The 13691-nt window shown below is 56.8% G+C and overlaps 1 long non-coding RNA gene and 1 pseudogene across 2 annotated transcripts in view; both read right to left on the bottom strand.

Annotated features, from left to right (window-relative positions):
- Positions 1 to 13691, bottom strand: part of LOC144366825 (adherens junction-associated protein 1-like) — a 43335-nt pseudogene that overhangs the window by 27732 nt on the left and 1912 nt on the right. The gene's annotated exons all lie outside the window — the stretch shown is intronic.
- Positions 11781 to 13687, bottom strand: LOC144366827 (uncharacterized). Its single transcript, XR_013425965.1, has 2 exons — positions 12456 to 13687; positions 11781 to 12078 (listed from the first exon to the last, which is right to left on the bottom strand). It is a non-coding gene; the product is annotated as an uncharacterized LOC144366827 (long non-coding RNA).

Below are 13691 nucleotides of genomic sequence, written 5' to 3'. Positions count from 1 at the left end.
ATGACGGGGGCGGGGGGGGGGGGCGGCGCCGTAACAGGTCGGGTTTGCAGGAGTAGCCGGCTGCTGTGGAGAGAATCAAACTGCTGCCAAGTGCTGAGCGGGGGGGGGGGGGGGGGGGGGAAGGAGCTGCAGCCTGGGACTCCCGGAGGCCCTCTGAGTGGTGCTGGGCAGGGGACCAGCCCATTTCCAGGGCTCCAGCAACAGCCCGGGGCCCTGGCAGCCTGTGGGGGCCAGGCCACAGCACTGGGGGACTAATGGGGCCAGTCCACCAACATTTTCTGGGATTTTGAAATGCAGTGTCATTAAAATAAACATGCTTACTCTTGTCTTGCATAATTGGCTCCCTAAAGAATCCTTGCGCCCGGGAAGCCGCTGTTCACCCAGGAAGCTGATAAACCCAACCTGATCTTTTATTAAATTGGGAGCCATCTTGCCACAAAGCGATGAAAAGCTAATTTCGGCTTTACTATAAATTACTGCAAATTCTGAACCTGCTTGGAATGCCTGCCCGTGCCTTGAACTCACCCATGCCTGGCTCTCTGACCAGATAGCAGCCCTCTCTGAAACTTTAGTGACGCCTCATAAATATTGGCCTTCCCTGGCCAGACAATGACCCTCTCTGAGGCTCTAATGGTCTTCATAAATTCTGATGTTGGAGCCAGCAAAAAATGTAAACTACCATTAGTGTGATGCTTGTCAGAGTTCTGTTATCTGTAACCCCCCTTTTGTGTAACTTTCTGGGCTATAAAGCTGGGCTGTAGGAAAGCTGGGGGGCTGTCTTGTTCCTGCCGTTTTGGGAGGAAAAGGCAGTCCGGCCGGTCGAAATAATAAGCTTGCTTTAATTTGATTTTAATTGGAGTCAGTGGTCTTTTCTTGCGTCCTGGTCTAACAAAGCGCGGCTCTTGTCAGCATCTGGATAGAGTCCTGACTCTTGGCCGTGAAGTCGAGGGGTGGGGCCTGGCTGAGCACTGCCTGCCTCCGGGGGGGTCGTCCCCCTCCTGATGACAGCTCTTTCCCACGGGGGAATGTCGGCCTCCGCCTCTCCAGAGGTGAAGGCTCGTCTCAAAGACTGGCCTGGTGACCTCTTGCTGAGACCCTGCCTAGGAGTGGACTCTTAAAAACAAATACCCTCCCCCCAAAACCAGGGATGCACGCCTAGAGACCTCGCGGCGTCCATGGGAGTCCCTCCCCTCGCCTGGACGGCTCCTGTGACAACTCACAGTGGAACTTCCTTCCTCCTCAGGGTGGGCGCTCTGGGAGGGTGGCCACGGGACACTGACGTCCAAGGTGAGCCCCACTGCTCTGACGCTCCCGAGGAAGCACCTTGGCACCATGTGAATGTCACCATGGTCAGGCCCAGGAAACGGAAGCCAGGGTGGGCTGGGCCCGCCCCACACCTGCTCTCCCAAGAGCCATTCCCGGCCTGCTGGGTGGCACTGCAGACCCACAGCTGGCAGGTGGGCCCCGGTGGAGGACCCCCAGCAAAGGTGGGGAGAGCTGAAGGGACGTCCCCACCTGGCTGGCCTCAAGCAAGAGCAGCCCACGCGTCCCAGGCCAGGCCTGACGGACACTGCCCTGACCACCAGCACGGGCTTCTGCTGTCCCTCCACCAGGCTCAGGCCTTCACCTCTGTGTCCTGAACTCTCTGTGTGTAGCTGGGCTCAGCCTGGGGGACATCATGTTCCTCAAAGACATTCAAACCCGGTGGGTCACCTTCTAGAACAGGAAGCTCAGGATGTCCCGGTTGGGAGGATGATGCTGGAGCCCACTGCCTGGGGCTGAGTCCTGGCTCTGCTGTGTGCCTGCTCTGTGACCTGGGACAAGTCCCTCAACGTCTCTGTGCCTCCCTGGGGGGAGGGGGAGATAACCAAAGCACCTGTGTCACAGCAGTATTGCAGGGGTGAGCTGGGACGTGCAGGGGACATAGAAGGGTGGTGGCCTGCAGGGTCGCCCCCCATATGCCCTCTGGTATACTGCACACTTGCCCCTGCGCCTGGCCCTCCTGCACAGGAAACCATCTCCCACCTGTGCCCAGCCTGGACAGGACCATGGTCTACAGCATGTCTCCCTCTCCACGCCCCAAGACCTCAGGGTCCTTCTCAACCTGGGGCTGCCCCGCAGTCCACAAGGGGCAGCAGGTTAAGATGTCCTCTAGCCCCAGGCCTAGAGTCCCTGTCCACACCCACTGACAAGCCACAGCCAGGGCCCTAGGGCAGCTGGACCCTGACCCACTCCATACATGAGGGGCCAGCCCAGGAAGGCCACCAGGAGCCCACCGCCACCCCAAAGCCTGAAAGCCAACGTGGCCAGGGCCGGGGCCTTGTCCTCCCTCCCAAGATGCTCCTTATCTGCTTCCGCTTCCTCGTCTAAGAAAACAGGCTCCTGTATCGTCCGCCACTGGAGCCCACTGTGCATGTGGGTGAGGGAGCCTCCAGACCTGCTGCAGGATGGGGCAGAGAGACCCGAGCTCTGGACCAGCCTGCGACCCACCATCGCCTCTTCCCTTAAAGAGGACTCTATGGGACAGAGTCCACAGTGGCTTCCTCCCAGGACATCCAGCCTGGGTCCCAGAGCCCCACACCCGTGTGGGGGGAGAAGGCCTGGTGTGTGTCCTTTAAGAGTGGCCACACGAAGCCCTTCTTCCCATGAGTCCCAGTGTCCCCACCGCAGCGTCTCTGTACCAAGGCAGAATGGAAAGTTTTGCCCTTGTCTTTGTGTCACCGGGACACTGCACCGTGGAGCTCACACTTGTCACCCAGTAATGTTTACTGAATGAGAAATGAGGACGGGGCCGCGGCCAGTGCGCGCACGGGGAAGGGGCGGATCTGGCACAGAGGCGCGACCAGGCACCAGGAGCGCTGTGGCTGCAGCGTCCACAGCGTCCACCCCAGGGCAGGGAGCGCGCAGGCGGCAGGAGAACCCACTGGTTCCCGGCAGCGCCCGCACCAGACCCGAAGGGAACCCAACCGCAACGTCCACCAGCGCCTGGAGGGACACACCGCAGTGTCCACCGTGTCCACAGTGGAGCCTGCCCCGGGCATGGAGGAGTGACGTCATGCACCCCAGGGACCCCAGGCCACGGAGAAGGAGGCCGGGGAAGGACCACAGGTGCCCGCTCCACCCCCGACGGGACGGACGGTGCGGACAGGCAGGTGAGTGGCTCGGAGGCCGGGAGGGACGGAGGGGAGCGGGGCAGAGGCCCGGCCAGGGCTGTGGATGCGCCACAGGGACAGCGCCCAGCACTGGGCACACTCACCCGCAGCCGACCACTCCGCACCTGGCCGTGCGTCAGGAGCGCTGTCCCGAGCCCTCGTGGATTCTGCGACATGTTTATTTTTAATTATTAAGTAGACTGAGCGGGAGGATCCGTGTCACGGAAACGTCTTCATCTCCCCTCGGCATTTCCTTAACTCTTGGCCATGAAGTCAGCTCTCATCTGGAGAAGCCTCTGACTGACACCTGGGGGTGGGGAGACTGGCCAGACCCAGGTGCTGACTGGCTCAGGAGCAGTAGCTGTTGCTTTTATCTTTTATTATTTTTTTAAACTTTGTTTTCTTTTCCCCAAAAGGACCATGTGTAACTTAATAGACAGTTTATATAAAACAGAAATAGAAATGGATTTTATCTAAAACAGGAGTGCCACAGGGGATGGAAGAAAGTGCATAAATGGAGTTGGGAGTCCCCGAAATCTGGATTCAAATCCCAGCCCTCCCTCCAGTAGCTGTGTGACCTGGGGCAAATTACTCTACCTCTCTGAGCTTCAGTTTCATGCCGTGTAGAATGAGAGCAACAATTTGAGCCTCACAAGGATCACGTGCCTGGACGGCAACCACTTAGGTGGGGTGGGCAGCTCAGTGCATAACCACAAAGCCTTGGTTATGGAAAGTCCTGGAAACATCGCTGGTTTGGGCACCTCCAAGCTGGGTGGGAAGACAGGAGGAGGATGAGAGGCACCCCTGGTAAGAGCTAGAGGCCCACGGCTGGATGAGTGGTGGCACCGGGCTCTGCCCCTTGCTCACAGGGCCCCACCCCAGTTCTTATCCTTCAGACCCAGTGAAGTGAGGAGGGCAGAGCCGGGAACCAGCGCCTGCCTCTGACAAACCCGCAGCCCTGGCTTCACTGAACCAGAAAGAAGAGGCCCCAGTCCCTGCCTTTGGCTCCGGATCCTCCAGCCTGGTCTCGAAGCACCCTGCACGCCAGCGTGGAAAGTGGGACTGACCCCGAGCAGCCTGCTCTATTTTCGGAGCTGACCTGATTTACGTAAGGATCTGGACAGCTCCTCTTATCCCATAATTATGCACCGGGTCATTTATTACTGTCACTGATGATGGATCTCCCAACAGCAGCAACGTGCACACGCTGCACCCTGTCCCCAGAGCTGTGCAGACGCCGCCCAGGCTCCTGCCAAGGCTTTGCAGTGCGCTGGCTGCCGGGGAAGCCGTGCCCACTCCCACATCACCGCTGACCGCGTTCCCCAAGAGGGAAGCACCGCGCACCTGTACACACCCAGCTCCCCGCCAGACGGCAGAGAAGCCTGCAACCACGCTTGCCTCGTCTGCCAACTGTCAACTCGGGGACCTGCAGACAAGCACTCAGCCAGCCCTGCACCCCTGACCCCCCCCCCGGCTCCCCTAGTGGGAACATCTTGCAAAAACACAGTAAATGATACAATCAGGTCATTGACAGGCAGGCGGTAAAGGTGACATCTCCACGGCCACAAAAGTCCCTCCTGTTACCCCACCTTGATATCCCTAGAAATCACTGTTCTATTCTCATTCCTAGGACTTTGCCACTCCAGTGCTGTGGGAACACCACACCATCTGCCCCCTTTGGGAATGGCTCCTTTCTCACTGGGCGTGGTCCCTGGAGGTCTGTGCAGACAGACTGTTGGGTGCACCAGTGACCCTCGTTCTTACCATGGAGCACTCGTGGGGCAGGGCACCAGGGGAGCTGCCGCAGACTCTGTTGCTCTTCCGGGCAGCCAGAGCACCTTCCTTCCCCACCAGCACCCTCAGCACCATCTAGTTCCTCTGTTCCCTGCTGGAACTTGGTGGTCAGGCGGGTTTTGCTCCTGCCCTCCAGTTCCTTTCACTAGTGGCCAGTGGAGCCCAGCATCTTCCCACCACTCTTTGCAATCTGAGTGCCTCCTCTGTGGAACATCCTTCTGATTTTTCTCCTCCCATGAAGAGCCCTTCATACATCCCTGATGCTACTCTGCATCAGATGTGCAGTTCAGAAATACCTCCTGCTCCGTGCGTTGCCTTCTCAACTGAGGAGTCCTCCATAAGGTGCATTTCATTCTGAGGAGGTCCAATTTATCAATTTTTCCATCAATGGATGTTGTTTTGGGTGTCAAGTCTAGAAACTCTTTTCCTGAAGAATTCTTCCTGTTTTCTGAAAGTTTATGGCTGTATATTTTGCACTGGATTCTAGGATCCGTTCTGAGTTAATTTCTGAAAAAAGCATGGGACTCGAGGTGCATTTGATTTTCTTTTTGGTGACGGATGTCTGGTAGCTCCGGTGCCCTTTGTTGAAAAGGACACCTCTTCCCCACTGATCTGGCAAATTTAGTTGAGCACCCTTGCAGGGTCCCCTTCTGCCTGTTCTGGTTCACAGATCTCTGCTCCTTCACTGCTGAACACCATCCCACCTCCTGCTGCTCCACAAGTCTCACAATCCGCTGTTCTTGTCCCTTTGCCTCTACCTATGAGTTTTAGAATGATCTTTCTTCTATGTATGAAGTTCTTGCTGAGATTTTGCTGTAAGAATGGCATTAAATTCTCCTGCAGTTAGACAAGCAACATCCTGGGTGTGACGCATCCTCCAATCCATGAACATGGTATGTCTTTCCATCGACTTACAATCTTAGATTTCTTTTATCAACTTTGTGCCATTTTCAGCATAAAAAATAAACTCAGGGTAGCTTTTGTTGGTTTCTTGCTACCACCAAGCATTTAATCTGGGCAGCTATAAATGACGTTTGTTACAGGCTGCATCCAGCATGTCTGCCAGAGGCCCCCAGGTTGGCGCTGTCGGGAGGAGGTGGAGCCTTTAGACGGTGGGGCCTGCTGGGAGGAAGTGAGGTCCCTGGGGGCATGGCCTTGAAGGGGACCCAAGGACTCTGCCTCTCCTTGCTCTGTGGCTTCCCAGCTGCCGTGCCCGGGGCATCTCCTCTGCCACACCATCTGCCGTGGTGCACGGTGCTTCCCAGGCCCCAGCAGCACTGGGCAGAGGCCTCCGAAGCCATGAGTCAGAATAATGTCCTCCGTTCAGGCTGATTCGTCCAAAGCTGGATCTTTGGTGTTAGTTTCTGATCTTCCTGCTTGTTGACAGAAACACAACTGATCTTGTACAATTAGCTTGTGCTCTGTGACCTGTGGAACCGCTGGCCAGGGTTTTGCTGAGACATGGTACAGTCCTTCCATTGCCCAGGTGGGCAGCTGCATTTTTCTGCTGGCCCTCGTCCCTCAGTGTTCCTGTATCACACCGGTTAGGAAGTTGTCCTGGTCTCCTGGTAAATGAGCCGTTTCTCACGACGAAAAATGGAGTGTGAGCAACAGGTCTGACAGGGGTCCCCCGTGGGGTTGAGGACGCGCCCGTTCCTACTGCACTGAGGGGTGCTGTCACGAGCACAGGTCGGCTGTGTTCACTGCCTTCTCTGGGCCAATCGATGTGGCTCCCTAACTCTCTCTGTAGATGTTTGACATGCAGACAGCACTGACTGATTTCCCAGTGTCAAACCATCCTTGTATTCATGGGATGAACACCACGTGGCCACGGCGTAGACTTCTCTTGGCATATCGCTGAGTTCTATGTACTAATATTTTATTAAAAACTCTTTGCCTTTGCCTGTTTTCACAAACAATATTGCTGTGCTGCTCTGTGGTTTGATGTTTCTTGTGCTTTGGTTGGGCTTTGATTTCAAAGTGATGCCAGTTTCATCAAATGAGTTGAAGGCATTAATGTTTAATGGCATCTCCTGGTGCCAGGCTCTACCCATGGGGATTTTCCCCTCCTTCAGCCTAAACATCTTCCAAAACCAGGCCTTCCAGGAAACAGCGTGAATGCACCCCACAGCCCCCTCACACCATGGCTCCTCCGCCAGCACGGAGCCCTTTGGAGACCCTGCTCCTGGAGCAGCTGGTACCTGAAGCCTTCCTGGCCCTTCAGGACGACAGACAGCAGGATCCATGTGTCATTCAGAGAAGGTCTTCACATCAGCCCTTGCTGTCAGAAGCGGCTTGGTTTGATGCTGTCACAAGGATCCATAAGTTCAAATCCCAGGGTCTCGGTGGGAATCTGCCCTGCTTAACCCAGTTGGTGCATTCAAAATAATGTAAATCAGATCAATATGGAAGCTATCTCAGACCTTAGAGAGCTTCTGTTTAAATAAGATACAGCTCCAAATGGGGGGTTTTTCCTTCAATACAAATTACTGGTACCTAAGGAAGGGCAACCATGGGGGATCACATGGTCCCTGGGAACCCATGCTCACTCAGCCCACCGTTGAAACGCCACCTCCTGGGGGCAGTGTCTGGCAGCAAGCTACCCATCTGGTGGGCAATACCAACTCACCATGACAGCCCACTGTCCTACCCAGCCCTGGCCAGGCTGGTGGGACCAGGTGTCCCTCTGGTCCTAACCACGCCTCCTGCCATGATTCTTGGTTCAGATTCAGAGAAGGAGCACTGCAAGTTTGCAACGCAACCCTGTGAGGGCCGGGAGATTTGAAGAACTTGTGGTTCACTTGGCGACAGGGTCCCTGGTCATGTCTGCACCGATACCTAGGACCCCAGCTCCTCACACGACGTGCTCACCTGCCCCCCCACACACTCACACACAACACACGGGCACACTCACACGTACACAAAAGTGCCCGACCAAGTTCCTGGCGCAGGCTCTCAGAAGCTGACATTCAAACCAGGCCTCTGTGCCCCTTTGCCACGTCTCCTCCTCCTGGAGGCCCCACACGGGAGTCTCTGGGCCTCTGTGACGTGCTGGGTTCAGGGGACAGGACCAAGCTGAGCCTGTGCAGATGAAGCTCAGGGACCCTGGGACGTCTGACCCCTGGGGCATCCACTCAGGAACTGTGTAGTGCAGGCCCAGTGCTGCCTGGGATGCCCAGGGGAGCACACGTGCCCTCTGAGAGGCCAGCTCTCCTTCGGCAGCCAGCCCAGCCTCTGACCCACCTTTGCACCTGCTGGTCTCACCGTCAGCCACCTGACTCCTCCCTCCTGACTTCAGGAAGCCTATTACACTGAGCAGTCTTCCACCCCCCACCCCAGGATCCTGCGGCTATGCTCCTTACACACTGGTGGGAGAGGTGCCCAGAGGGTGTAAATGCTCAGCTGGCACAGCTCTCTGGGCCACAGGCCTCAAAGATAGCAGCCACAGCTCCCCTTGCTGTGCTGCTCTGGTGCTGGCACACCCTGGATAGCACGGGTGCTCACAGTCATCCCAGCGGGTAAGGAAGGAAGCTGCCCTGGTGGCCTCCAGCGCCCACGCTGGACAGGGACAGTGCTGAAGGCAGACACTCGGGGGTGTCTCAAGAAATCACTGGTCCTAAAGACACCGCTTCTGGGTTTCCCTCGGAAATGTCTGAACTGACCCGACACTCACCAGTCCCAAGTGGCAATCAGGAAACCGGAAACGCAGATGTATTCTAAGAATAAGTCACACACCTGATCCCAAGGCAGCGAGGGACAGTGGACACTCAAGCCCAATAACACCGTTTCTCCTGGGTTCACATCGAAATGACCACAGTTGGGTGGGATTGGGTTAGATTAGACACATTTCCAATCTTTTCCATCTGTGTTCTCATGCAGCTCCTGAGAGTTGGGAAGCACCGACGGCTTGTGTCTCTGTCTGCAGGGAGTGCTGGTCTCTCCCTGGGGAGGAAGACTGTCCCCTCCCTGAGGGCAGAGACCAGCTGGCCCGTGCGTCTGCCGTGCATCTGCTGAGGATGGTGGGTGCCCCCACCCGAGCACCGAGGAAGAACGCAGGGGAGGATGAGGCTGAGAGCAGAGGCCAGTCCCCAGGACGGGGGACACGGAGGGCAGCCGCTTGTCCAAAGTGACTTCTGAGGCTCCTTCGGAGCCCAGGGAGCCGGCAGATCAGAGTAAAACCCCAGCAGGTCGGACACACACACCCAGCGCTCCCTGCCCAGGATGGAGGCCGAGGCTTCTCTCTCTCTCAGAGGCACCTGACCTGCCTCCAACCCCTTTCCCCAGGGCAGCGACTGCTCCAGTCCCCACCAGGGCTGCAGGCAGGGTCTTCCGCCCCCTCTGCCAGGGCCAGCAGCAGCTCTGCTCCCTCACCCACAGCCAGGCCTGCACCGCACCCCCCCCTTCCCGCCCATGGCACCCCCTCCCTCCAGGCAGCTGAAGGTCTGACACAGTCACTCCTCCTGAACTGACAATGACGGCAGAGCTGGTGGCATGGTTTCTCCTGAGCACCTCTGTACTCTCATCGTGACAAAATCCTTGAGCCCCAGGAGCCGTCGCTGTGGGTAGGATTGAGAGCACGGAGCAGGGAGCCAGGCTGAAGAGCCAGCCTCTATCTGGGGCAGGAGAGCACCCAAGCCTGAGGCTGCGAGCGCGTTCCTGGAACTCCGTGCGCAGCCGGGCACAACCCGTGACTGGATGAAACAGGGGCACTGTGCCATGGCGACACACTTTCCATCCACAGACACCCCAGCGTCTCCTAGTGCCAGACCCTCCACAGCACTGCCCACAGGGACGCTCGGCCGGGACCCTGCACTCTGCTCCAGGGCAGAACAGGAGCCTTGCACCGAGGTCCTGTGCGTTCCCAACCAACACAGCCCCTGCTCCTCACAGCCAGGTTCACGTTCCTGCTGCTGCTGCTGCCGCAGTGGCGACCCCTTCGAGCTTCCCCAGAGGTCACAGGCCAGCAGAGTCAGGGAGCAGTGTGACTTCCCTAGGACAATGGGCAGCAGAGCCCATTGGCTCAGGGAACTGCCCACAGGGCTGGCAAAGACGGGAAGGCAGACAGGTGGGGTCCCGCCTGGCCCCCCTCCTGGGCCTGTACCAAGGGAAAGCACCATGAATAGTTGAAGTCCAGGGAGCAGACCACACAAGGGCAGTCTAGGGTGAGCTCAGAAGGCACAGGCCACAGGATGTGAAGCACAGGAGAATTCAGCTTTGAGCCACCAGACTTTTGGGGGATGATAAAGAAACCAAGTTGGTCTGGAGATGCAGCTCGTAGTAGAGAGCTTGCTGCAAATGTGCCAGGCCCCGGAATCCATCCCCAGACCACAGGGGAAAAAAGAAAAAAAGAAGGTGTGGCCTTTTCCAGAGCTCCCACCCTGGACACAGATGCAGACGGCCCTGATTCCTCTCTCTGGGCCTCCCGTCCAGCTGTTGGAACTCCTAGGTCCTCTGCAGACACACTACTTGGGGCACACTGTGCTCCCCTGGGGCTCCTCTGGTTTTACTGTGAATATTTACCAACTTTAAGATCTCAGGGACCAATGGTAGGATCCTGGTCCTATAATCTGTCATCGGAGGAGCTCTTGGCCAGCAGGTGGGGGAGGGGTGGCACAGCGCTCAGGCCACTTCTCTGTGCCTGCCTGTCCTAGTTAACTCGGGCCATCCACAATCAGGCAGGTGCCAAGCTCCCCAGCAGCAGGACAGGCCCCGTCTTCGCCTGAGTCCTGGAGGGGCTTTGGCGATCTGGCACTGAAGCAGCACCCACCACCCCTGGTTGGTTATGGTGGGGTTCAGGTTGTGGCCCTGACGAGGGGTAGCAGCTGCCCTCCTCCACCTGGGTCTGGCCCCAGCCCCGACAGGGATGGAATCCAGAGGGCCCAGGGCACCCTGAAGGCCTGACTCTGCCATGGGCACACTCCAGCCCGACTTGCTGCTCGCAGCAGATTAACTGAGAGTTAATCTGAGTTATGTAACCACCGCTCCCCACTCAGTGGCCTCATGAGTCACCAGCCCCTTTGAATTCCTGGAAGGGGTCTCCCAGAAACAAAGAGCAGGGTCAGGCGCACCCTGTTTGTCTGCTCTGGCCCCAGCGAGCCCCTGCTCCCGCCTCCCCCTCCTGTCTGACTGGCACTGGGCAGGAGCAGCCCTCTCAAGCCAGACTTCAAACGTGGAAATCTAGATCAAGGATATATTTGGCTTTCCAAGCTAATCTTTACATCAATTTGGTCTCTACTGACTTGTAACCCTTTGAAGAAAACTTGGCAGCTCCGTATTTAAAGCAGATGACTCCAACGCCACCCCAGGGAGGAGCCCTGGCTCTCTGGGCTCCATGCAGACTGCAGCTGAGCTCTGGGCCCACCCACCTCATGGGGACCCAGGGAGCAGCCTTCTTCCACACCCTCCAGGCGTCCGGTGGGCTCCCACCCAGGCTCAGGGGCACAGGGCGCAGGGGGCACAGAGCCACATCTTCCGCATGCCTTGTTTGTGTCAGAGACAGAGGCTGGGACCAGGGTGATGTGTCTGGGGTGGGGCACGGCCATCCCCAGAGCCACCCCTGCCGGAAGGCTGAGGCACACAGAGGGGAAAGCAAGCTGATCCCTCTCCAGGGACCCACAGACAGACGCCCCAGGGAGGCTCAGAGCTGTCTCAGCTCAGCTCCTGTGCTGCCTGGCCTGCTTCGCTCTCCAATGCACAGAGGCAAAGGACGAGGTGATTAAAATAAATAGACAACAGAGACCAGAGATGGCTGGGAGGGGTCCACCCCCCCCCCCCGCTCCCCAGCAGGACCGCAGATCCCCAACAAGGGCCGAGCTTAAGGAGGACGGACTCATGTTGCTGAAGATTTGAGCTGCCTCCTAAATTTGTGATTTATTCGAGCATTATTGTCCCTGATGGGTGTCACAGAGGCTGACACTACACAGATTCCAGTGGCAATCAATTTAGTAGCAGCAGCTGGAAGTCGGCACCAGCCAGGATTCACCGGGGGCGCGGCGCTGTGGACAGAGTGTTGGACTCCATCCGTCGGGCTGTTCAGCTCCAGCTGCTGGGGGACTTTAGTCAGGGACAGTGTGAGCCAGCTCCGCGGGTCCCTGCGGGAGGCCCGGGCACATGACAGCAGGCACACTGAGGACTTGAGGAACCGAATAATATGGTTAGACATGCCCGGGGCCCAGAGAGAAAGAGGCAGTGGAGTCTTGGGGGTGAGAAGAGATGAGTAACCCCGAGGCACACAGCCTGGGAGTGAGCACGGGCCCTCTGCAAGGGGTCGCAGTCCTGAGCAGGCTGGGATGGACGTGGGAAGCTCCACTTGCCACCAGGCAGCCAAACTCAGAACTCGGGGCAGCCTGCTGAGTAAGCACACCCTCTGGGCTGCTGCTCCAGAGTCTCCTTCAAGGGCTGCCCTTCCCTGTGCTGGGAAGTAGCTTTGCATTTGGATGCAATTAGCACCACCACCACCACCAAAAAAAAAAAAAAAAAAAAAAAAAAAAAAAAAAAAAAAAAAAAAACCAGAAAAGTAGATCGATTAGACTCCATCTGCTTCTCTCTCCTAAAAAGTCAAGGCTCCAAGTACAGCTCAGCTCCAACACAAAAGGAAATAACCAAGCCCAGACTTCGCCTTGGAGCTGAGAAGCCCCTCCCCCAGGTTAAAGGAGACTCTTCCAGGCAGAGCTTGCACTGTCTTCTGTGGCCTCCACGGGAGGTTCAGCCTCTACCTGTCCGAACCAGCCTCCAAGCTCGGTAGCAAGATGCCCAGTGCTCACCTGGAGAGCCAGGCAGCAAACCTGCAAGCAGAGGCCCAGGGCTTTCTGGAAAGGAAAAGTGCACCTCCAGATCGTGAGCAAGAAACCCTTGTTCCCAGCCCCTGTGCCTCCAGAGAGATGTGCAGCCACCAGACCCCCTGGCTCAGGCCTCTCACCCTAGCCAGGAGTCGGCACTAGCAGATATGACCGAGAGCTCTGCCATCAAGATCGCGGAGAGGTGACGGCTCATCCGTAGAGGCACATTTACAGAATATCTCCCGTGCTCACATCGATGGGGAAAAACTAAAGGTCATACTTCAAAATCACCAACAGAACTATTTCTGAAAGCAAAACCTCAGGAAGCTCTTAGGTGGGGATGCTGTAAAGGAATTGTTTTAGAGAATTTTGAATCAAAAGAGAGGTTTCTGTGCATAATATTTGTTCTCCTCTTCCCTTATCAAAATGTATTCATCTTTCAATCTAATAACTTAGCAATAATAATAAAAAAAAAAGCCTGAGCCTGTTCAAGTAAGTTGCCATCAGCAACCTAGTGGCAGGAGGCAGCTCCGGAAGCATTCAGGAGCTAAAGGCGACTGCCGGGCAGGGTGGAGAACTGTTTGGTCATTCACCAGGCCCATGGGGTCTGGCAGAGACCCGGGACAATCCAGAGCTGAAGCGCATACTGCAGGCTGGCAGGGCACCTGGATCCGGGTCATCTGGGCAAAGCTGTCCTTGCTCCCTTTTGCCGACACCCCAAGCCCAAACCTTATCTAGCCCAAGCACACCAATCAGTTGATCCAGGCCCAGCAACAACCAACACCCCACAGGATCAGCTTCATGATTAACCTCTTAAATCCCACAGCCACAATCAAGTCCCGTGGACAGGCAAAGGGATGCCAATGAGAACATTTGACAATTTTCATGAGATGTGTTAAACAGCATTTACCCCTGCGTGCCAAATCCACTCATAAATCAAGGGTAGCTAGAAAACCCTTGGCAGGCT

Source organism: Ictidomys tridecemlineatus, chromosome 9, assembly GCF_052094955.1.
Source record: "Ictidomys tridecemlineatus isolate mIctTri1 chromosome 9, mIctTri1.hap1, whole genome shotgun sequence".
Lineage (NCBI taxonomy): Eukaryota > Metazoa > Chordata > Mammalia > Rodentia > Sciuridae > Ictidomys > Ictidomys tridecemlineatus.
The sequence above is the reverse complement of the archived record's forward strand: the minus strand, read 5'-3'. Positions and strand labels throughout refer to the sequence as shown.